Below are 22026 nucleotides of genomic sequence, written 5' to 3'. Positions count from 1 at the left end.
TGGTGTCATGCCCCGATCGTCCGCTCCTCTTGTGTGCCACGCCCCCTCGTTAACCGCATGTGGATTCCCCGTGTTCACCACACTGTAAAAAAGCCAACTTATGAAAAGTTATCTAGATAAAGTTTTAAAAGTAAACTGAACTAAGATATTTTTGTTTGAAATATTCAGAAATAATACTTAGTTTATTCAACAAATATGTTGCTTCAATGTTAAAAAAACTGCATAATACTAAAAATGTTTTGTTGAACTTACATTAAAATGTTAGTTTTGCGTTAAAGCGTGCGTTTGCGTCTTGTTGGCCCAATCGCATGGTAATATGAAACTTCAACTGCGGGGATTAGTGAAAGGGCAGCATCGTGCCAACAATTCACTTGTTTCTGCCGAGTTACAGGTGAGTGTCAATCATTTTCATGATCGAATAACTTTTTTTTTTCATTTAATATGTGATGTGCTACCAAGCTAACTACATAATCTGTTTTACTAGTGTAGTGTTGATTTGAAACAGCGTGCTGGTTCAAAGCAGTCCAGCATTTCTGCCAAATCATAGGTAAGTTATGTATTAATCTTTTTTTATTATCATCTAACTTAAAGTTATATTATTTGACGTGTAAGCTTGGATGTTGGTGTCCCAAAATAACTATCTATTCGAATGTAGCTGCTTGCGGGGTTATGTTAGCTTTTTAACTAATTTAGACTTTTGAATGCTTATGTTTGAACAGCGAATTTGTCATTTATTTATTGAAAAAAAAAATACATGAGTATTGCAATGAGTTCAACGTGACGTTTGCTAGTCATATGCATTTGCAAAACAAGGAATATAACGTTAACTTTAAGTCCTGTCTATCCGGATGCCTGTCGGCACTGTTTAAACGTTGCGCGTATTCTTAACGGTTTTAACAGTGGAACAGACAGTGAGAACTAAGTATATCAAGAACATCGTGTGACATTCAGGCAATATACATCACTTGAGACGTTCGGTTACCTCGACTAAACGGCCAATAAATTGTATTGTGGCGCTGGCTATCCAGGCCAACTTAACTTACCTCAAGACAGTTCGCTAGCTGGAAATCACATTTTAAATATGTGAAATGGCTGGAAAAAAAAGTTTCTGCAAATTAGTAGTCCAGAAATGAAGACACTTTTGGACAAGCTGGATGACCAGGTACTCTTTAAGATTCTTTAATATACAATACACATATTTAAAATACTGAAGTACCTTCCTGAATAGGGTAATTAAAGCAAGTTTGCATATCTTTCGTCTGTGTTGTGTGGGAATCTAATTGAACTGGTGAATTTTAGGAATAATTGTATAATAATTATAAACTATATAATTGTTCCCCACTGTGAAAGCACTGTGCAATTAATCACAAATGATCCTTTTTACTCTCAATTTGAGATCCATTTAATCCATAAGACTTATAAGGCGGTAAAGCATCTGCTCCCTTTGTAAACTTTCTTTTTTTTTCAGGCCAGTGATATTGTCACTCACCGAAAAAGAGCAGCTCTTGAGGGACTGCCACTCATTCTGCGTGAAAATTCGGCTTTCTTGCTCAAGATGTGTCTGGTAAGTTGCCCTTTTCATACCTTATTTGTAATTTGTTAGCATGCTTAGTATTACATTTGTTCATTTTCTTTGCACATTATAAAAATAATAATTAGGGCTGCAAGCACCACCATTGCTCAAACCCTAATAACAATAAGTAATTATGTTTACATGTCAATTAATGCCCCCTCCTATCACTTAATCTCCTAGGACGTTGACCCTGAAGACCGCAGCACCAGAGGTGTAAAGATCAGAATCCTCACTGTGGTTGAAGATGATGTTGGCACTCCTGCTTCACTGGCCACTGTGATCAACCATGCAATAATCCTGGAAGAGGCCATTGTTCTTCAGGAAATTCCAGATCTGCCTGAAGCCTTTGCTTACTTGTTCGGTCTCTTGTATGCACTCAATATGGAATACCCAAAAGAACTGAAATATACTTTTGAAGTCATTCAGAAAATCTTTATGGATCTTGGTGATACCTGCTCTGCGAGAGTCCAGTCACTAAAATCAAAATTGTTGTAGCTGACCATTTTGCGGATGTTATTGGAGCTATGGCAAATGGGACAATGATCTTTGCAATCAAAATTTAGTAGTACATACTGATTTATTACAATGTATAATTTGGTTCAATCTTTGCACCCTTAAAGAATACTGAATCTTTGAGTTTTGTTTTTTGTTTTTATCTGGCTGTAGCGGTACAAGCTATTTTTTTTCAGATACACTTACATGCAGTAAAATAGTTCATGCTATACAGTATATGAATCATACTTTACTAAGGTTTGAGGTTTATTCAGATGAGATGTTAATGTATTCTCAATGTTGATCTGCCAAAATAATACAAAATTCTTTATGCAGTGTTTGAATCTAGTATATTTTGACGTATACTTGTTTTGGATTTTATGTACTTTGCTGTTCTGCCGAATAAGAATGCTTTATACACTGTGGTTCGAGGTTTTGCTCGGATGCTTTTACTTTTGTTTGTTTTGGGTTTTTGGGCAAAATATTACTTTTTTGGAGCTCATCTTTCAATTTATGTTGAAAAAAGTGGTAGTTTTTATAATTTACAAATTTTCCAATGATTAACATTTCTGTACTATTTTTCTACAAACATGCCTAATGCAGAAGACGTGTATGGCATATGGTAGACTGTATTGTAATGTGTTCGGACAAACTATTAAAAAAAAGAGAGAAATTTGTTTTGTGGTTTATTAAATTCTAATTATGAAAATAATCATGAATACATAATAGATCAACCTGTTAGGTAAACAAATATATTTATGTTGTGAGAACTAAGGATTTTAACAAAATACTTTGAGTTGCTTTGTCTTCAGACTCTGTTTGTTCAGTTAACTCATAAAAGTGCTTGTGATAGGTTGCCTTATTATTTTAAGTTAACTCAACTTTTTTTTTTTACAGTGCAGCTGTTCCTGATTGTTGTCATTAGTCCATTGTATTTAGTCCGCGTTTCCGTTTGTTTCCCCAGTCCGGTCATTGATGTTGTTGTTACGTCGTGTTGGTTTGTATTCCTCGGAATAAATCTCCGTTTTCTTCATATTCACGACTTGGCTTGCCTGCTTCCGCACTCGCCCCGCACGCCCTGCGTAACAGAATGACCGGACTCTACAGAAAGACGCCTCACCTCACGGAAGACGAGTATCTTCAACTCACCGATGAGGTACTTTATTGGCTCCAGCAGCCGGAGGTGAGGGAGGACCCAGCTGCCAGAGCCCTTGCTTTCCGTGCCCGCGACTTCCTAGAAGGGATTTCCCCACCGGATGACGCAAACCAGGCGAAAGCAGCGCGGCGGGACCTCGCGAAACTCAGAAGCAGGGCAGCGGAGAGCATGCACAGGCAGGTGTATGTGGACTGCGGAGGGCTTCTTCTTTCGCCGTCCGAGCAGTCCGAAGTCCCCATCGCCCCTGCTGTCTCTGTCCCACGAAGGACACGGAAGCGTCGCAAACAGAGGGGCGTGTCCAACACCGTTCTGAGCTCTCCTGCTTCACTGATGACACCCGAAGCCCATCCGCCCCCCGCGTTTCCTGAGGCTGCAGCGACCCCCGCGTTTCCTGAGGCTGCAGCGACCCCCGCGTTTCCTGAGGCTGCAGCGACCCCCGCGTTTCCTGAGGCTGCAGCGACCCCCGCGTTTCCTGAGGCTGCAGCGACCCCCGCGTTTCCTGAGGCTGCAGCGACCCCCGCGTTTCCTGAGGCTGCAGCGAACCCCCCCGCGTTTCCTGAGGCTGCAGCGACCCCCCCCCCCCCCCCCCCCCCAGCATTTCCTGAGGCTGCAGCGACCCCCCCCCCCCCGCGTTCCCTGAGGCTGCAGCGCCCCAGCCCTGCCTTGCGACCGCCAGGAGGTTCTTCGCTCTCCAGGGACTATACTGGCGGGTGGTAGGTGAGCCTGCAGTAAGGGACTCCCCAGAGGCAGTTGCGCTTCTGGAACAGCTCCAGAGGGAATTCGCCACCGTCTCTCCAGCAGCTCCACCTCAGCAGTTGGAGAGGGCGGAGGGGACCTTAAGGAAGCTGCTCTGGGTGCGGTCGGAGCTGGCCCCTCCAGAGGAGGATGCGGCCCCTGCTGCGTTGCCGCCCTCTGAGGCTACTACAGCTCCTGTGGTCCCCACTCAGGCTCCAGTGACCTCGGAGGCCCCCGAAGCGCCTGCTGCGGCCCCCGAGGTGCCTGTGTCTCTTGCTCCTGCGGTGCACAGGCCCCTGCTGCTGCTGCTATGGTGCCCGTGGCCCCTGCTGCTGTTGCTGTGGCGTCCCCTGTTGGCCTGGAGGCTGCTGCTGCTGCTGCGGTGCCCGCGGCCCCTGCTGCTGCGGCTGCGGTGCCCGCGGCCCCTGCTGCTGCGGCTGCGGTGCCCGCGGCCCCTGCTGCTGCGGTGCCCGCGGCCCCTGCTCAGCCCCCAGCGGTCCCGGAGGTCCCCGTACTGGCCCCTGCTGGCCACGTATCTGTGGTGGCCCCAGAGACGCCTGTGCCGGCAGCACCTGTCGCACTCCCTGTTGGCCTGGAGCCTGCTGCTCCTGCGGCGCCCCCCGAGGCTCCTGCTGCTCCTGCGGCGCCCCCCGAGGCTCCTGCGGCGTTCCCCGAGGTGCCTGTAGTGCCCCCTGTTGGTCTGGAGCCTGTGGCGCCCTTAGCGCCCCCTGTTGGTCCGGAGTTGGCGCCCCCTGCTGGCGCCGTAGCGTTCCCCGTGCAGCCCCCTGTGCTCCCCGCTCAGCTCCCAGCGGCCCCTGCAGTGTCCCCCGCTCAGCTCCCAGCGGCCCCTGCAGTGTTCCCCGCGGCTCATGCTCTGGCGCCCCCTTCTAAGGAGCTGGCCCTGGCTCCGCCCGCACCCGACGTCCCGGCCCTGGCTCCGCCCGCACCACACCCCTCAGCCTTGGTCCCCCCAGTCCCGGCTCCCTCGGCCTCGGTCCCCCCGGTCCCGGCTCCCTCGGCCTCAGTCCCCGTGCCTCCAGTTCCCATGACCCCAATCCCCGAGGAGGTCCCCGAATTCCAGACTACTGCTCTTCCCTCCGTAGTGGAGGTAGAGGAGGAGCTTGAGTGGGACCCCTCGGGGATCTTCTTGACGTCCCCGGCAGCTCCCCCTGTGGACCCCTTCAGGGGGTCACCCCTGCCACCGGCACATCAGCGCGGTGTTTCGCGGCCAGGCTGCCGCCTTTCGGTCTCCCGGAAAGGGAGGGGGCATCGACGCCGGGGTAGGCTCCTGGAGTCCCCCTTCCTTCCCCAAGCTCCGGCTAGGCTGTTGGCCCCGGCTTCATCTGGGGCACCTGCTCAGTCGGCCACAGCCCGCCTGCCGGTGTCCCCTCCACGGCCTGCGGGTCCTTCGCCCGCGACTCTCCCCTCCGTTCCCTCCTTACCACATCCACCAGCCCCTTTACCTGTATCCTCGCCACCCTCAGTCCCTGTTCCGGCCCTGCAGAGACCGGCTTCCCCAGCATGCCCTACTTCCCAAGCCCCAAAGAGCCCCTCTGCTTCCTGTTGCCCCCTGCCCTTAGATCCCTTGGCCCCTGTGTTCACTCCCTGTCCTTTGTCACCGTTGTTCCCTTCTGGTTCCTTTGTGCCCTCCATGTTTCCCCTTCATCCCTCAGTGCCCTCGTCTTTAGTTGGTCCCTTTGTGCCCCCTGTGGTTCCTCCTCGTCCCTCGGTGTCCTCTAGTCCCTTTGTGGCCTCCACATGTTCTCCTCGTCCCTCTGTGTCTCCTCCGTTCCCTTCTGGTCCCTTTGTCCCTCCTGTCTTTGCTCCTCGTCCCTCGGTGTCTCCTGTGTTCCCCCCTCATCCTGTTCCTCTGTTTTCTGTCCCCTCTGTGTCTCCCTTCTTGGTCTGTCTGTCCGCTTTCCCCGTGGTTTGTCGGTGGTTGTCGGAGTTGTTGTCCCTGTGTCTGTTCTGCGTGTCTGTCTTGTTCCCTGTGCTTCGTTAAGTGTTTTGCTTTTGTCTTTCCAGGTTCCGTGTCCCCGGGTCCCATGTTTCCGTCATTGGTGTCTTTGTGTTTGTCTGCGTTCCCCGTGATTTGTGGTTTATGGTTTGAGTTGTCCACCTTGTGCCAGTTCTGTGTATCCATACTGTTCCCTGTGCCCCGTTGAGGTTGTTGTTGTTTTTTGTCTTCCCAGGTACCGTTGTGTCCCCGGTCCCCGTCGCTCTGTTCCCCTTAGGCGCGCCCAGAGTGCGCGCCTTTGGGGGGGGGGGGTCCTGTCATGCCCCGATCGTCCGCTCCTCTTGTGTGCCACGCCCCCTCGTTAACCGCATGTGGATTCCCCGTGTTCACCAGCTGTTCCTGATTGTTGTCATTAGTCCATTGTATTTAGTCCGCGTTTCCGTTTGTTTCCCCAGTCCAGTCATTGATGTTGTTGTTACGTCGTGTTGGTTTGTATTCCTCGGAATAAATCTCCGTTTTCTCCATATTCACGACTTTGCTTGCCTGCTTCCGCACTCGCCCCGCACGCCCGGCGTAACAGCTGGCTTAGTCTCCGAAACTGAGAGCCAAGCAATTCTACCTGTGATACCACTAGAGGTCAGTATTTAACCACTATTCCATTAGTATGCAAAAAGCTGGCTCACACAGGAGTGCAAGTGGAAACAACAAAACATCCACTGTTACATACACATACGCGACTCTTACCAGTGGCGGAATGTCGCTGTTCATATGGAAGCTCATCCCTCCCGCTTAATGGCTGCATCTATGATGCATCAGTGAGGATGAGAACAGTTCTGCATATCCCACTGGGTTATCATGTGTAGTCTGAGGCAGTCCATTTTATTTGTGAGTGAGCAGCCAGCAAACAGGATAAAAGAAAGAGCCAGTCTGGATGGATTAGCTCGTAGCCTAGCCTGCTTACCACACTTCTGCTTTCTAGCACACCGCTTGCAGCTTAGCTTCTTTCAGGCAGGCCTTGCAGGCAAGTCCAAGGTCTTCCGGCCTACCTGATGTAACAAGTCAAGATCAATTGTTTTGTGTCATGGAGCGATTATTTTGCCAGTCAAAAACAGTATTCCGATGGTCATTAGAATATCTTGATGGTACATACTGTATACTTTTCACACTTAATATTAACCCCTGGAATGTGCACTATTTGGAGACCTTGGATTGGCTGAAATGTCATCCAGGGCAGTTTCCAGTTATAAAAATATTCATCAAAAAAGTCAAGGTTACCTAGGGCTTGAATTACTTTTTGAAGGCAGATTGGCATCGGGGCTAAAATACTCGGGGCTATGATGATGCCCATGATGTCATCTTATAGCTATGATAATCTACCTCATACTCATGGAAGATTTGACCAAGAGTTGGAAAATTTCAAAGAATAACAACAACAATACAAACTACAGAAATAAACAAAAAAAAAACAGAATATCAAAGCTCTTCAAAACTCACTTCACTTACAAAAGGGAGAAGGAGGGACCCCAAGCGAAGCCTAGAGCTATAAGGTTCTAGTAGTAGCTGAGTAGATTAGGTTAGCTGTTCAAACCCAGGTGCAGGAACCCTTCAGATAATCTTCATCCAGCATAGGGACTGGCATAATTTGTAATCTAATAAGGAAGTTGCAGAAAAAAAACAGAATATACAGCCGCCCTTTCTGGATAAGACTGCCTCCCAGGTGAACATCTATGGGAAAAGATGGAACTTGCAACCGGAACCCATCAACCCAAAAAGAACTGTAGCAGTTTGCTCCAGAAGACTAGGCCAAATGACCTGTTCAGAAGTGCAGAAGTCTCTCAGAGCTACAGAAAGTGCTTAATTGCAGTTATTGCATCAAGGGTGTGCTATAAAATACTAGGTTGGGGTCCCACTAATTTTGTCTATCATTTGTTTTATTATTTACAATAAAATGTCATCATAAATGAAATCAAAGTATCTGCTCTGTGGAATACTGAATAAAGTTAGGTGGATGCCAGTTACTTTTGTCAGTTTCATCTTATTTCAGTTGTTATTCTTCTTCAAACAGTGGTAGATGTGGTATTTTCAGTACTTGTGTGGGCAAGAGGAGTGATTGGGAATCTATATCTTGGCTTCAGGAACACTTTCTTTGGCAAGAGCTCTACTGACACTGAATTGAGCTCCGGATAGTATCCTCCATTTCTCTATCACCAGCCTCATGCTTGACCCAGTGGTCTTCATGGGTATATGCACATTTATACACATATTTGTTCCTAACATACTGCATATACTGCAGACTACAGGAGGGTACCAATACTTTTGACAGTATCTGTATATATATCAGTAACAAAATAAGCCTTGGTCTCAAAGTGAATGAAGTGTTAATTACTCCAACATGGGCTAGACAGTAACGGGTTGTCCCAGATCATGTTATAAAGACTTTGAAAAACCCCCATTACACAGACTGCACAGGGAAGGACACTTCGTGTGACCTTGTTCTCAGTTATCCATTGAAGATATTAGAGCATTTCGCTATTGTTATCACTTACTGCCACATTCTCTATTAGCAATCCAACCATCTGGGCAAAATGCATTTAAAGCAATACATGAAAATTAATATGATCATAACTAACAAAATTCAGCAGCAGCAATATTGAAGATGCATGCACTTTGTCATTGTTTAACAATGAAATTACTTTTATGACAACCCCAAGGAGCATTAATCAATGTAAAATGAAGCATAAACAAACAAATGAATGTATATTCATACAAAATATGTCAAAGTATTTGCAAAGGTGCCATATGGAATGTTTTGAACAGATTATTTATACCCAGAACATAACCAGAACAAGTATTATTCCACCAGTGTACAGCAACAAATTATTCATGTATTGCACATATTAATAAACTGTAAACAGTGATTGTACATCTAACTTATTGTACATATTCAGTGAGCTTATAGCTGTTGGAAAAAAAGCTATTTTCTGTCTCTGGATGTGTGTGGATTGTCCTGAAGTGCCTGCCTGATGGGAAGCGTATAAAACAAGGTATATCCAGGATGAGTGACGTCCTTAACCAAGTTTTTAGCGGTTCTTACACAGCGAGTCTTGTAACGGTGTTCAAGAGATGGCAGATCAGTGCCAACATGGCCTGTGCCGTTTTTACGTCCCGCTGCTGGGCGTGTTTTAGCGGCTTTGGTGCAGCTGCTGTACCACGCTGTCATGCAGAAACAGCCTATCTGACTGATTAGAACCAAGGGGAATCTCCCGGGGAACCTCAATCGGCGTTTCCGCAGTGCCTCTAAGGCAGGGGTCTCCAACTCTGGTCCTGGAGAGCTACTATCCAGTAGGTTTTCTATCTTACTTTGCTTCTGGTGAGCCACACCTGGCCCTGGTATTTACCTGAGAACAGGTATGGCTCATCAGAAGCCGGGTATGATAGAAAACCTACTGGACGGTAGCTCTCCAGGATCGGAGTTGGAGACCCCTGCTCTAAGGCATGTGGAGTTTATCTTTTTCTAAACAACAAGGAAGACTATTTTCGCATCTAAGGACATTCAAATGTAACATATTTCGTAAAACCGACATAAAACTAGAACAGGCTTCTGGAAGAGGGACATTCTACAAAAACAGCAATGATAACAATATTAGATTTGGAACTCGTTCTATTCCTCATTTTTAGTATAAAATAAATGAAGTAGGATGCAGTTTTGGGTACATCTCACCTCAGAAGCAGCACGAGAAACTTCTCCCTTTAACAGAGGAGTGTGGGGCAACTCCTTTGGGGGTGGGTGTGGACAGACTCACAGCTACATGCCAGTGTTGTTGGAAACATAACATACAGCATTTTTAATTTAGTTTTCTATTGTATTAAATTATTAAAAAGTGAATAGAGATTGAATGACAGGATGATCAAGTGAATGAATGAATGAATGAAAGGCAGGCTTAAGCACAGGGCCACAGGTATGTAAAGAAAAACTGGTGCGAGTATTACGTTCTCTATGTAATTATCCTACTATGGCAAACAAGCAGACAGGACATGCAGACTAGTGCAGCCTAGACTACCCGCACATTCAGCTTGGGCTGCTTACCTTACCCCACTACAGCATGAATTTCTAGGGCTAACGAAGATGAATAACAACAACAACAACAATAATAAATATGTAGTTCATATGTTTATATAATATACATTTGGCAGATTTGTGTGCACATAACATATCATTTACTCAAAAATATATTTAGACAGACCTGACTTCTCAGCCTCCACTGCACAGGCCAGGAGGTCTGCATCTGAGGGCTCTGACAAACACGAATGGAGAATATCTGAGTATGTAAGTCTGAATAAATGAACACTGCAGTTGTTAGTTCTGCATATACTATATTTAAAGCTCATTTTGGTCCCAGCCTTGCACAACTGCTCCCTAACCCACTGGACATAGCTGGATGACAGGCAGGGTACCAGCGGGGAAGGGACATGAATCATCAGTCATTATTACTAAGAATTACAACCATTACTACTACAAGCACATTCAGCACACTGCTACTAAGGGTGAGTGCTCACTTCCTATGCATGAACTTTAAATAACTTTGCACAAACTACAATATGTAAAGCAAAAACAGAGACCTTACCTCCTCCTCTCCCTATCCTTGGACTCATACAGCTCCTTATAGGTGCAATGCTTATGTACACCAAATCCCACAAGACACTTGTGTGATGGAACCTCCAGCTGTCTCTGCTGTCTGATGACCTCGCTCATCTTGGGGAAGCAGCTGGCATACCTATGTGCATAAATCAAATGACGGATTGTTTAACATGGGACTTTTGTATTGATGTTGGTGGGATGTGGTGATTTTGTGCCTTGTGGTTTAATGGCTTACCTGAGGAACACATACTTATTGCGCATAATACTGCTCACTGTTGCAGTGTCGCTCTGGTTGCTGGACTCCTTCTCCTCCTGATGCCCAGTCAGGACCATGGTTCCTGAAGAATTTTGGATATTTTTAAGTAAATAGGTCGGCATTTATATTAAAAATAGAATTTTAGCAATTACTGGCAAGAAGTATTACTAATGACACTGACTACATAACTTTTCTGTACAATTTAAAAAAAAAATTACATTCTGAGCAGTTACTGACATGACTTATGGCTAATGAAGCTGACTACATAACTTGTTCTGCAAAAAAAATAATCGACAGAGGTGAATATTGTATCTGCAAGGTACGAAATTAAATCGGTTAAACACCTGAAAAAAGAATAATAACGGGGCGAGATTTTAATTTCTGCTCAAATTCAGCAGCTTCTCGTACTTACCTGTGAGCGCTATGTATAATATGCTGGATGCAAAGCAGAAAGCGTGAAAATATCGAGTGCTGCCGCGGACTTCATTCAAATAAGCGGAGGGGCGGGCCATAGCCGCGCCGGCCAATCGCCGAGCCTGCCGGCCAATCGCGGGGCTCCGCTTTGAAACATTTCCGCGGGAGATGAAACATGTGTTATACCCAGTGCACATTCCTGTCTTGGCCACTGAGTGCAACTATGCCTCATTGCAGGTTGCAGGACGGCCAGGCCCATGGCCAGCCCGGCCCACTCATTTCTGATTGGTCAAGAAGATGACCAGCCCCGCCCATGACCAGCCCCTCTATTTAAATGTGCCCGCCAATGGGAAACTTCGGCATTTTCAATGACGCCAGCCCAGAATCTACTGACACTTTCTACCTACCAAGATATTCTACCGATGCTTAGTGCGCAGAAGCAAAAAGTCAGAACGCTGGAAAGCAAGTATACTGCACAGTGGAAAGAGAGTTATGGTGGTAAGTGTAATCAACACTCTTTACTAAATATAATGTAACTATAATGGTACTCATCTTCTGAAGAGCATAAAGCAATTATTTCGATCGATAAATAATGGTACCTTATGGTTTGGTTACGTTTAATAAACGGAAAATGTTACCATCATAGTAACCGTGTTAGGTGGTATTTTTTTGTGGTGATTTTACATAATTGCGTTAGAATTAGCGTTAGGTAACAAATGTTGTTAAGAGAGCAGTACGTCCTGTCTACAGTATAAACTTTGTAATTTATCACGGAATGCTGAAACAGTGTACAGCCATACACCAGCGCCTGTACTGGTGCAGCAAGATTGTGTGTACAGGTGCCCATGCTGCCTGTTCGCTTCTTCACAGCAGCACAGCATAATGCATATACATATTCACCTGAAAAATCACCTGAAATTAGCAGTGCGACATGGAGGTACATTAATATTTTGAAAATATTATGTTGTTATTTAGACCATCCAGTTTTGTATTTTACATTTATTTTAATGTTCACATTTAATTATCTGCCTTAATGTTTTGTCCAGTCTTGACAGAATGCATCATATGCAAATGCAACATGCCCTGAAGAAATTCATCATTTCCACTGCATTACCTGTGAAAAAACAATTGTGAAGAAGGAACAGTTTAAGTAACCATTTTTAAAAATTGCAATACTCCACAATGTTCTGCTGCAGTTACCAATTAAGGCCCCTGCAGATGCTTTGATCTTCTGATTGATACAGAAGACTGTACACACTGGACACCTGCGTGAGATGCAAAGAACTGTTTAAAAACTGTATACCACGTGAGCAGAGAATAAAATGTTACTTCTTCAACTTATTTTACTTTCATTAAATTCATTGAATATTCTAATTTTGTCCCTTTTTTTTTACCATATTGTGATACCTAGGCTACTTTGGCAGAGGCAAAAAGAGGGAGGTGATTGCATTTTATTCTGACAACAGCCACGCAGGTTTTTGCAGCTACTTGTGCAAAACTTTTGCATAAGTATAGGCACATCAAACACATGTATAAATGTAAAAATGTTGAGTAGTTTATGTATGTTGTGTTTTGTTTATATCAAGAGATTTTAATTATGCAGCTTCTTTTGGTTTGAACCTTTTTGTATTTTCCTTATATGTGGTAAATAAATGTAAATAAATGTTTTTTTTTTGGAACTCATTCCTTGTTTTTCATTTGCTTAAAGTATAAGTAGAAATTGTTTTATTCAAGTTATTTTTATTTATTATGTATTATCATCAAAACGATTTCATTTATCATTGGCAATTTGGTTTAATAGTTACACTGAGCACAGTGAGGTACCTATGAGCAAAGTATCATCCACACCTGCTGCTCCCTGGGTGCCACCTGAAGCTGCCCACTGCTTCACTGGGTTAAATGGAGAGGATGGATTTCAGTATGTTCACCACAATCACAAATCACATTCACTTCACTTTCAAGCAAGTTACAGATTTGAACATGTTTTAAATGATTGTTTATTATGGTCATTGGATATGTATTGCTTTTATTTATTTGGTAAATATATATATATTTTACTAATTGATTATAAGTGTTCTTAAATAGCGGTGTTGCACAGGAATTAGTGTTGTTCAATGATGTGCAATTAGATTATGCAAATATAAAACCATACAATAAAGCACTTCAACAGGAAAAGTAAACAAACAAATGCAAATAAATTTATTCAAAGTGTTGGGATAAATTAAAATCATTATAATGTAGTAGATGTCATTAAACTAATCAGTATGAAGAGAAATGAAATGCGATGTACGTGTTCTAATCATTGGCAAAGTGCGATGATACGCTATAATGTTTAACGTTAGACAAAAATGGAGCAATAAAGTAATGTGTTTAGAAGAACATCTAAATCCATCACATGTGTCTGTTTGCAAATTAAATTTACTTTAGATGACAGTAAATAACAAAATGAAAGGCGTTTAGCAACGCAAGTGCTGCAACTCTTCACGGACAACGACGACGCTGACGTACATCATAGACCAAAGGTCAACAAATCAGATCTGAGAGACAGTGGTGCTTCTGACCAATCAGAAATTAGTGGGCTGGGCTAAGCTGGCAGTCTCGGAGTCTCCTCCGAGTTTGCAATGATCTGACGTCAGTCCCCCGCGAAACTGAAAAGAGCCGCCGGTAAGTTTATTATTGTTTGGGTACCGAAAATAGCGTTAAAAATCCGCATTGTTTTCGGATGTGTAGAATCGGTGTTTTATCGGGTGTTATACGCTGTTCACGTCGTCCAGGTTGGAAAACGTTAAAGAGTGACGAGTGACGCACGATTTGTTGTAACAGTTCGGTTTTAAAAAATCTGGACGTACAAGTGAGATATCAACTATGCATAAATAATACACCCAGGCTGAGCTCAATTCTCGCTTCCCTTCCTCTGCGGCAGAAGCGGACACTGGCATCCACGTATAGTAAACCTACAGAGTTCAGTAAGGTTGCAAAGATATTGGCAGATTCGAACTTCGCGGCTCAATAAATCTTAAACAAAACGTTCTTACAACACAATATACGGGTCTATTTAACAGTGGTAAGGTAGACAATGAGCTACAAACGGATTTTCGTCCAAACAATATGTATTTACAGAAATACGGATAACATTGCTCCCTATGAGCAGTCCGCTGTCAGAGGAGAGTTTAGGGACCGTCTGCAAAAATGATGACACTGTAGAGTTGTGTAGTGATTTTGGTGGAACTACAGTGTATAGTACGAGAGTTATTGAATTTTATTGGCAATAAAAATTCTTTAAAAATAGACACAGGTAAATTTCCCCAGACTAAGTGTTGTAGTATGACCATAATGATACTGTAGATGTGTGTAGTGATTTTGGTGGAACTACAGTTTATAGTACGAAAGTTATTGAATTTTATTGCCAGTAAAATCCCTTTAACAATAGACTAAGCCACATTTTCCCAACCTAAATGCTGTAGTACGACCATCATGACACAATAGATGAGCAGAGTGATTTTGGTGGAACTACAGTTTATAGTAAGGTTATTGAATTTTATTGCCAATAAAATCCTTTTAACAATAAACTAAGCCACATTTTCCCAACCTAAGTGATGCAGTCCTACCATAATAAGATTGCATGTATATAGTAATTTTGGTGGCACTACAATTGATAGGAGCAAAGTTATTGCATTGTATTTAATAATAATGTTTTTTTTCCCTCAAACTAAATGGTATAGTATGACCATAATGAGACTGTAGAAGTGTGTAGTGATTTTGGTGGTAGTACAGTTGATAGGAGCAAAGTTATTGAATGTTATTGCTAATAAAAAATCTTTAAAAATAGACTAAGGTATATTTCACCAAACTAAGGGGTGTAGTATGACCATGATAACATTCCAAAAGCCTTTGGTGATTTTGGTGGCTCTTCACTCTTTGGAAGTGACGTTATTGACATTATCCGTTTTCGTTTTGCACTTTGCAGACGGTCCCTAAACTCTCCTCTGACAGCGGACTGCTCATAAGGAGCAATGTTATCCGTATTTCTGTAAATACATATTGTTTGGACGAAAATCCGGTTGTAGCTCATTGTCTACCTTACCACTGTTAAATAGACCCGTATATTGTGTTGTAAGAACGTTTTGTTTAAGATTTATTGAGCCGCGAAGTTCGAATCTGCCAATATCTTTCCAACTTTACTGAACTTAGAGCGCTCAACGTGAAAAAGCTTAATGTGGTTTAATGTACCAAAACCGCTACCAAAAATCACCAAATTTCTCACAGACATATCTGGTCATAAAGACTTTCACCTGACAAAAAAATCAAAACCAAAATACAAGGAATATTACCTTTATCTTAGGTTAAGCGTTTTCCTCTCCATTGACGCCCATTATATAAGGAAAAGATTTAACGTGACCTAATTAATGTACCAAAACAGCCACCAAAAATCACCAAATTTCTGACAGACAAATCTGTTCATGAAGACTTTCACCTGACAAAAAATCAAAACCGAAATACTATGAATATGGACTTTTTTACTTTAAGCGTTTTCCTCTCCGTTGACGCCCGTTATAAGGAAAAGGCTTAACGTAACCTAATGTACCAAAACAGCGACCAGTAGGCTAATCACCAAATTTCTGACAGACATATCTGTTCATAAAGACTTAATGCTTTCTTTTTTCTTGTAATGGGCGGCAATTATTCTGACGTGATTGTACTGACAGGAAAGGAAATATCGAATTGTTTTATTAAAATTTTTTATATTATCAAAGTTTTCGTTTTACTTGAGCACAAGTATGTGTCAAGTTTACGGTGAAAGTATCTGCTAAATGTAAATTAAAATGTAATTTTACATAAATACTGTAACTTCATCAAATGGGAGCGATCTTGTAATTTATATCAATAATGCTTTATTAATGGTTAAAATCTACTTTTCTGTTTTTTTTTCTTTTTTAGTAAAACATAGCAGCAACTGTGTGCTGGAGCAGAACAATACAACTGAGCTGGCGGAGAAGGGGCTTCTCTGAGAAACACTATCTGAAGACACAAGTCAGAACAGGATGGCCCACATGTTAATAATTTGTTTGTCCTTCCTCTCTGTTCTTACTTTAGTAAATGGTAAGATGTTACTTGTCACTTAATTTGTTTGCTGTTCTTAGATTGGGACATTTTACTCTTGTTAGAACTGTTCTTATACTGTAATTACACAGATGTTTTTGTTTCCATTCACAGTGCTCTTTCTGTAACGTGACAGTGGTTGTAACTGTAGTGTATCTGTATTCTCACAGGACTGGATCTATGTGTAATTTGCGATGCTGACTGTGCCAGTGGAGTGATAAGAGTCTATAAGAGTACCTCTGACAGCCCAATCTGGCAGGGAAATCCTCAAGATCTTCCAGATTGCAGGAGAGATGTGCAGCTGCGTGTTTTATGTCGCTACAATGGGCAGGTCCTTCTGCCTACTGTCCATGGTGAAAAGTATGATTTTGAAGGACAAAGCAAACATTTAAACACAAACACCAAACGTAAGTATTACAGATAAGACTCTTTCAGAAATGTTACATCTGGGAGGATTCATGGGTGTTTAAAGATATGGGTCACATACAGTTAGGCTATGATTATATTCTTAGACAGTTATTTGAAAATATACATTATTATGGCAGCTACTTAACCAGTTTTTGTACTGTTAAATAAAATGCTCTAAATCAGTCCTGAAATGTATTTTTTGTATCCCCTAGTAATCTTTTAAAGTTATTAATAATATTATTATTATCATTATTATTGTCTTTAGCCTGCCCAGAATTGCGCTCTGAAGTGGGTAAGTGATGTCACCTGCAGAGACCTTTCTGCTTCTGCCTTGTTTATGTCATCATGTAGCTGCCGGCCACTTAGACACATACACACTCCTGATCTACCTGCGTCCCTCCAGATCTGTCTGCCATTGTGTTAGAAATGTTGTTCAGGGCTGCTTGAGCTTAGGGTCTTCAGGTCATATTAGTTCTATTGAAAGCAGAAGTCAGAGGGTCTTAATGTTTAATTGTCTTCCTGCACTGTTAATTCAGATTAAGTCTTATCTAGGTTTTACAAACTACTTCACAGTGATACACCAGGACACACACATCACAAATGAGCAATTGGATCATGATGCTAAATGCTCAAAACATTCGGAAAGAATGAAAATATTGTTAGTTATATGCCCATTTATACTTTTAATTAAATACTTAAATAACTTCAGTACAGAAATTAGTTTGTTTTATCTCTGTGTAGCACAGCTTACCAGATGCATTACTGATGTCTAACTTACGAGATGCTGACTTCTTAATAAAACCAAAGTCTGTCCACACATCTCATTTGAATGTTGCTGGGGGTAGACAGCTCGGTCATGGTGATTTGTTTAGCAAACAGCAAGCCAGGTAGCATGACCTGGCCAGTTGTAAGAGAAGCCATATGACATTAACTGGCGATTTGTAGCTACTGCCATCTGTAGGTGTTGAGTACTGCATTCACACTGAATTGTAGTTGAAGTGTTGAAAATGTTACTGCAAACTATAAAAGAGAATACAAATTCAGTTGATTGATTGATCAACACAACTCTTGTTTATGATTTGTATTATTCAGATCCACAAAACGATTCATCTCAGCACAGTCATGGTTGTAACTGGACAGTTTGGATTATCACTGTAGGTATGTATTTGATGTACAGTCTTTCTTTTAGCTGGGCTGCTGCTCTGCAGTGAAATCAGAATGAACAAATCCTGCTTTGTGTAATGCAGATGGTTTTTTGTAGCGGCCAGTGTGATGTTGGTGATCCAGTGAGAGAAGACAATCAATTCAAACCAGTGGTGATGTCAGAAGCAAGCTGAAGAACAAGGCTACTTTCCGTCTTTCCTCATATTGCTTCTATTACACCAAGCTACTTTTATGAATTAATTATATGTTACTAAAGTCGCTTTAGCAGCTGAATTTACAGTAATCCTGCATTAAGAAAAAATTAAGAACTTATTTAGGGTAATCTTCATGATTATGGAATTATTATTAACATTGGCCTGTATTTCAAGAATGGGGAAAATCTGAGAGCTATTCGCCTGCTGAACCAGCAATAATCAATCTTGTATTTTTTGTGCTACAGTCTTTTGCACTACAGTCTCTCATCTGTAGCTACTTCCGAGTTATTACAGTATGAAGGACATGCCTCCTTGCACTTTACTCATCTAGTTTTTTTTCCTTGTTGCAAATTTCTTAATGTGTGTCTATATAATATATACAGTTTGTGTATCCTTTAAATATATTATTTTTTTCTTCTGCACTATCACTGGAGTGGCATACCAAATTTCATTACACTGTACGATGACAGTTATTCTTTTCCTCTTTACTCATAATGATCTTGTATATGGGTCAAAGATGAGACATGCCCATTTTTGTGTCTGTATTAAATTTACAAAAGGGATTTTATATACAATAAACATATTACATAAAACTACGGTATACACTGTAACGTTTCAAATAACTTTTGGGAAAATAAAATTTCAAAACATGGGTGACGTATTATTCCAAACTGCTAAATCGTCATTCGGTGTAACAGTTCACACTTAATGATCATAAGTATCTGCTTCCATGAATAAAATCCAGTCAGTGTTATTCAAAAAGTCCTATAGTACAGAAGTTGGCCCCTTCTGGTCAGACTCTGATTGGCTTGACTCTGGGTCTGGACTGTTTCAGCAGTAGCGTCTAGGCAGGTAGGAGCATAGCAACTATAAGATCTGTGTGGGCTGGGCTTTCCATGAAAACATCATAGATGGTTGTGTACAGTACAGCCAGAATGTTGCCCCCTCTTGTTGGAAATTCATGTGTTGATAAAATTTGAAATTCTCTTCTTGCCTACCACACCATGCTCTCCATAGATGAGAGCAAGCTTGGCAGCAAAGGGCAGCCAGGGGTTAAGGGCCGTACTCAAGTACCCACAGATGTGCCAAGGCCAGGCTTGAACCAGCAACCTTCCAACAACAGGCCTGGAGGCTTAGCTCACTGTACTACATATAGTCTGTAGGTTAGTGATGATGTGGTAAAGCTCCCCTGAATCCTCTGTGATTGGCCTGGGCGGAATATGAGCCGCTGTAGTAACAGCAGCGGTGAATTCCCATAACAGATAGAATGGCTGACATTTCACCATAAAGGCTTCCAGCAACGGAGAGCAGGTAGCTAAAATAGTCATGGAGTTCCTACACCAGGCTTCATTTATGTACACATACGCGGCTCTTACCGGTGGCGGAATGTCGCTGTTCATATGGAAGCTTAGTGGCTGCATCTGCAATGATGTCGGTAATTATGTATCAGTGAGGATGAGAACAGTTCTGCATACCCCACTGGGTTATCACGTGTGTGAGGCAGTCCATTTTATTTATAAACTCCAACTCCTTCAGAACGCTGCAGCTCGGGTAGTAACTCGTACCCCCTCCAGGGAACATATCACCCCAGTCCTTCAACAGCTTCACTGATTGCCCATTGAAACTAGAATAGTATTCAAAATTCTACTTCTCACATTCAAATGCATTCACAAGCTCGCCCCTCCCTATCTATCTGGCCTGCTTCACATTGCCACCCCATCCCGATCTCTCAGATCTTCATCTGCCACCCATTTTATTGTTCCCTCTGTCCGTCTCATCACTATGGGACACAGAGATTTTAGTCGCTCTGCTCCCCGACTTTGGAACTCATTTCCGCCGGATATCAGAAATATTGATTCTCTTCACTTGTTTAAGTTAAAACTCAAAACCCATCTGTTTAAGTTGGCTTACTCGCTTTAGACCTATTGTTGTCTGATTATGTAAATAACTATTTTTAATTATTTGTTTTTATTGTTTGTCTTTTATGGACTATGTAAGGTGACCTTGGTGGTATTCCATGAAGCAGGCTTAAGGGAAAGTCTGACTTATTTCGACAAGTCAGTCTTACTTAAGTGAGAGTTCCGTTCCATCAACGTGTCTTAAATGAATCCCCGCTGAATTACCATGGTAATTTAGACCTGCGAACAAGCCTGGTCTGGACCAGGGGTGCGTTTCCTGAACAACGACGGAAGTTAGCATTAACGATGCATCATACTATGGTAGTTCAAACTAACCAACATCCGAACAACGACTGTTTCACTGCACCGTGACAGGAACTGAATAAAAGTGAAACTATTCTGCAAGTATTACAAAGATAAAAGATTTAAGGGAGAATAAGGCAGCTTTTAGCTTCTTTTAAGAACAGGTTATGGTTGGGGCAGATCTGAGCTCCATGGGTGCTGGCACTGGCGTGCACAGATAGAGACGAGGTGGTGCTGAAGCACTTGCCCTTTTGCCCTCAGTCCAAAAAAGTGCCCTTTTGAAAGACGTGATTTTTTTTTTTTTTTAAAGCTGCGCGATTTAAAAAGGTGTGAAAATAATGGCTTGATTTGTGCCCCTTCTTCAAAGACACCCGAACCCTGTCGCTTTTTCACTGTCACCGTGTCACGTGAACACGCTTGCAGTTCATTTGTTGTGAGGCGTGTAGCAGCGGCATGACATAGGACTACTTGGAGTAGGCATAGTAGGCTAACTATAGCGACTGGGAGCCACGGCGGACAACACGGCAGCTCTTTCCCTTCCCAACCAGTCAGGTAACCCATGAATCGAGTGAAATTATTCTGTTTGCCCTCTAAGACCAACCTGCAATTGTTTTGTTGTGAAGTAGCCTGTCAGAAACTGCACATGACAAACTTTGCCAGCTTGCCCCCTCCATCCATCCATATGGATAAACAAAAAAACGACACATTTAAAATGTAACCTAAACCATTTAGGCAACCCCACTCTCCATCAATTCCGATCTTTTTGCATACACTATTGAAAATATCACGTTATACTATAGGCTACATGCCGTTAGGCAGAGGGCTCTTTTGAGCCCATTTTTCGTTACAAATTTTAGGATGATCTCACGGAAATCTGTGAATAAATACAAAGTTTTCAAACTGAAGTCAGTGACGGGAAGACATCACACTTTTTAGAGATGGAACTGCAGAAAAACCTAAAACCTTGACATGATTATGAATAATAGAATTATGGACGTTTCTCCGTTTTTGTGGATTAGCCTTTCCATAACTAACGTCAACTACTGTCCTACTTTGGTAAGATTGAAATTAATGTCTTTGACTGTCTTTAGTAGGTGTCTCCTGTGAGAAAGTTAGAACACCGTCCAACTGTCTAAAGATGCAGTCTTTAGCCTAACTGGTTGTTACTGACTCAGCGATGCTCGCAGACATTTACGCACTGTGTTGTGACCTGATTGTGACAGAACAGTGACGTTGTTATTGGTAGTTTGAAGGGTACGGTGTTGGGGGTGCATGTTAAAAGTTTTGAGAAGCACTGGTTAGACATGTTAATTTTTTTTGGTGTAACATATTGGCAACATTAACACATTAATTTGCTAAAGGAAAAATAGGCAGTTCCCAATTGCCTGTGAAAACGACCATTCTGCCCTGTTCTTGTAATGACCACAGTCAGTCTTATTCGTTCTCATACATTTTGGTCTATTTTTAGAGAATGTTTTGAAATAAAAGTCAAATTGCATTTAACCTGTGCGTTTTTTTTATTATAAAAAGAAAAGGTTTTCCACATATGCAAAAAGTGCCCTTTTTTCCCCCTGGAGCACTTGCCCCCCAGAATGTCTGTGCACGCCACTGGGTGCTGGTCCCAGCAGTGGGCAATATAATGGCTAACTGCCATTTCACCCTGTTTAGCTTCTACCCCGGGCACCACTAGCTGACCAGCTCTTGCAGATACTAGAGGCTTACCAGTGTTACAGTGTA

The 22026-nt window shown here is 42.5% G+C and overlaps 3 long non-coding RNA genes across 6 annotated transcripts in view; all 3 read left to right on the top strand.

Annotated features, from left to right (window-relative positions):
- The first annotated feature begins 171 nt into the window (after nt 1–171).
- Nucleotides 172–2738, top strand: LOC140581667 (uncharacterized). Of its 4 annotated transcripts, none has more exons than XR_011984800.1 (3): nt 172–391; nt 485–1564; nt 1754–2738. It is a non-coding gene; the product is annotated as an uncharacterized lncRNA (long non-coding RNA). The 4 variants fall into 4 exon arrangements; XR_011984801.1 differs by having other exon boundaries at nt 172–1162; nt 1469–1564; XR_011984799.1 differs by having other exon boundaries at nt 175–547; nt 1469–1564.
- A 6453-nt stretch (nt 2739–9191) lies between these two features.
- Nucleotides 9192–22026, top strand: part of LOC111833716 (uncharacterized) — a 36452-nt gene continuing 23617 nt past the window's right edge. The window contains exons 1-2 of the long non-coding RNA XR_011984795.1: nt 9192–9255; nt 16161–16322. This is a non-coding gene — a long non-coding RNA (uncharacterized lncRNA). The remainder of the gene's footprint in view (nt 9256–16160; nt 16323–22026) is intronic.
- LOC140581672 (uncharacterized) lies at nt 17719–18740 on the top strand. The gene is made up of 2 exons (XR_011984809.1): nt 17719–17888; nt 17992–18740. It is a non-coding gene; the product is annotated as an uncharacterized lncRNA (long non-coding RNA).

Source organism: Paramormyrops kingsleyae, chromosome 2, assembly GCF_048594095.1.
Source record: "Paramormyrops kingsleyae isolate MSU_618 chromosome 2, PKINGS_0.4, whole genome shotgun sequence".
Classification (NCBI taxonomy): Eukaryota; Metazoa; Chordata; class Actinopteri; order Osteoglossiformes; family Mormyridae; genus Paramormyrops; species Paramormyrops kingsleyae.
Note: the sequence above shows the minus strand (reverse complement) of the source record. Positions and strands in the feature narration are given on the sequence as shown.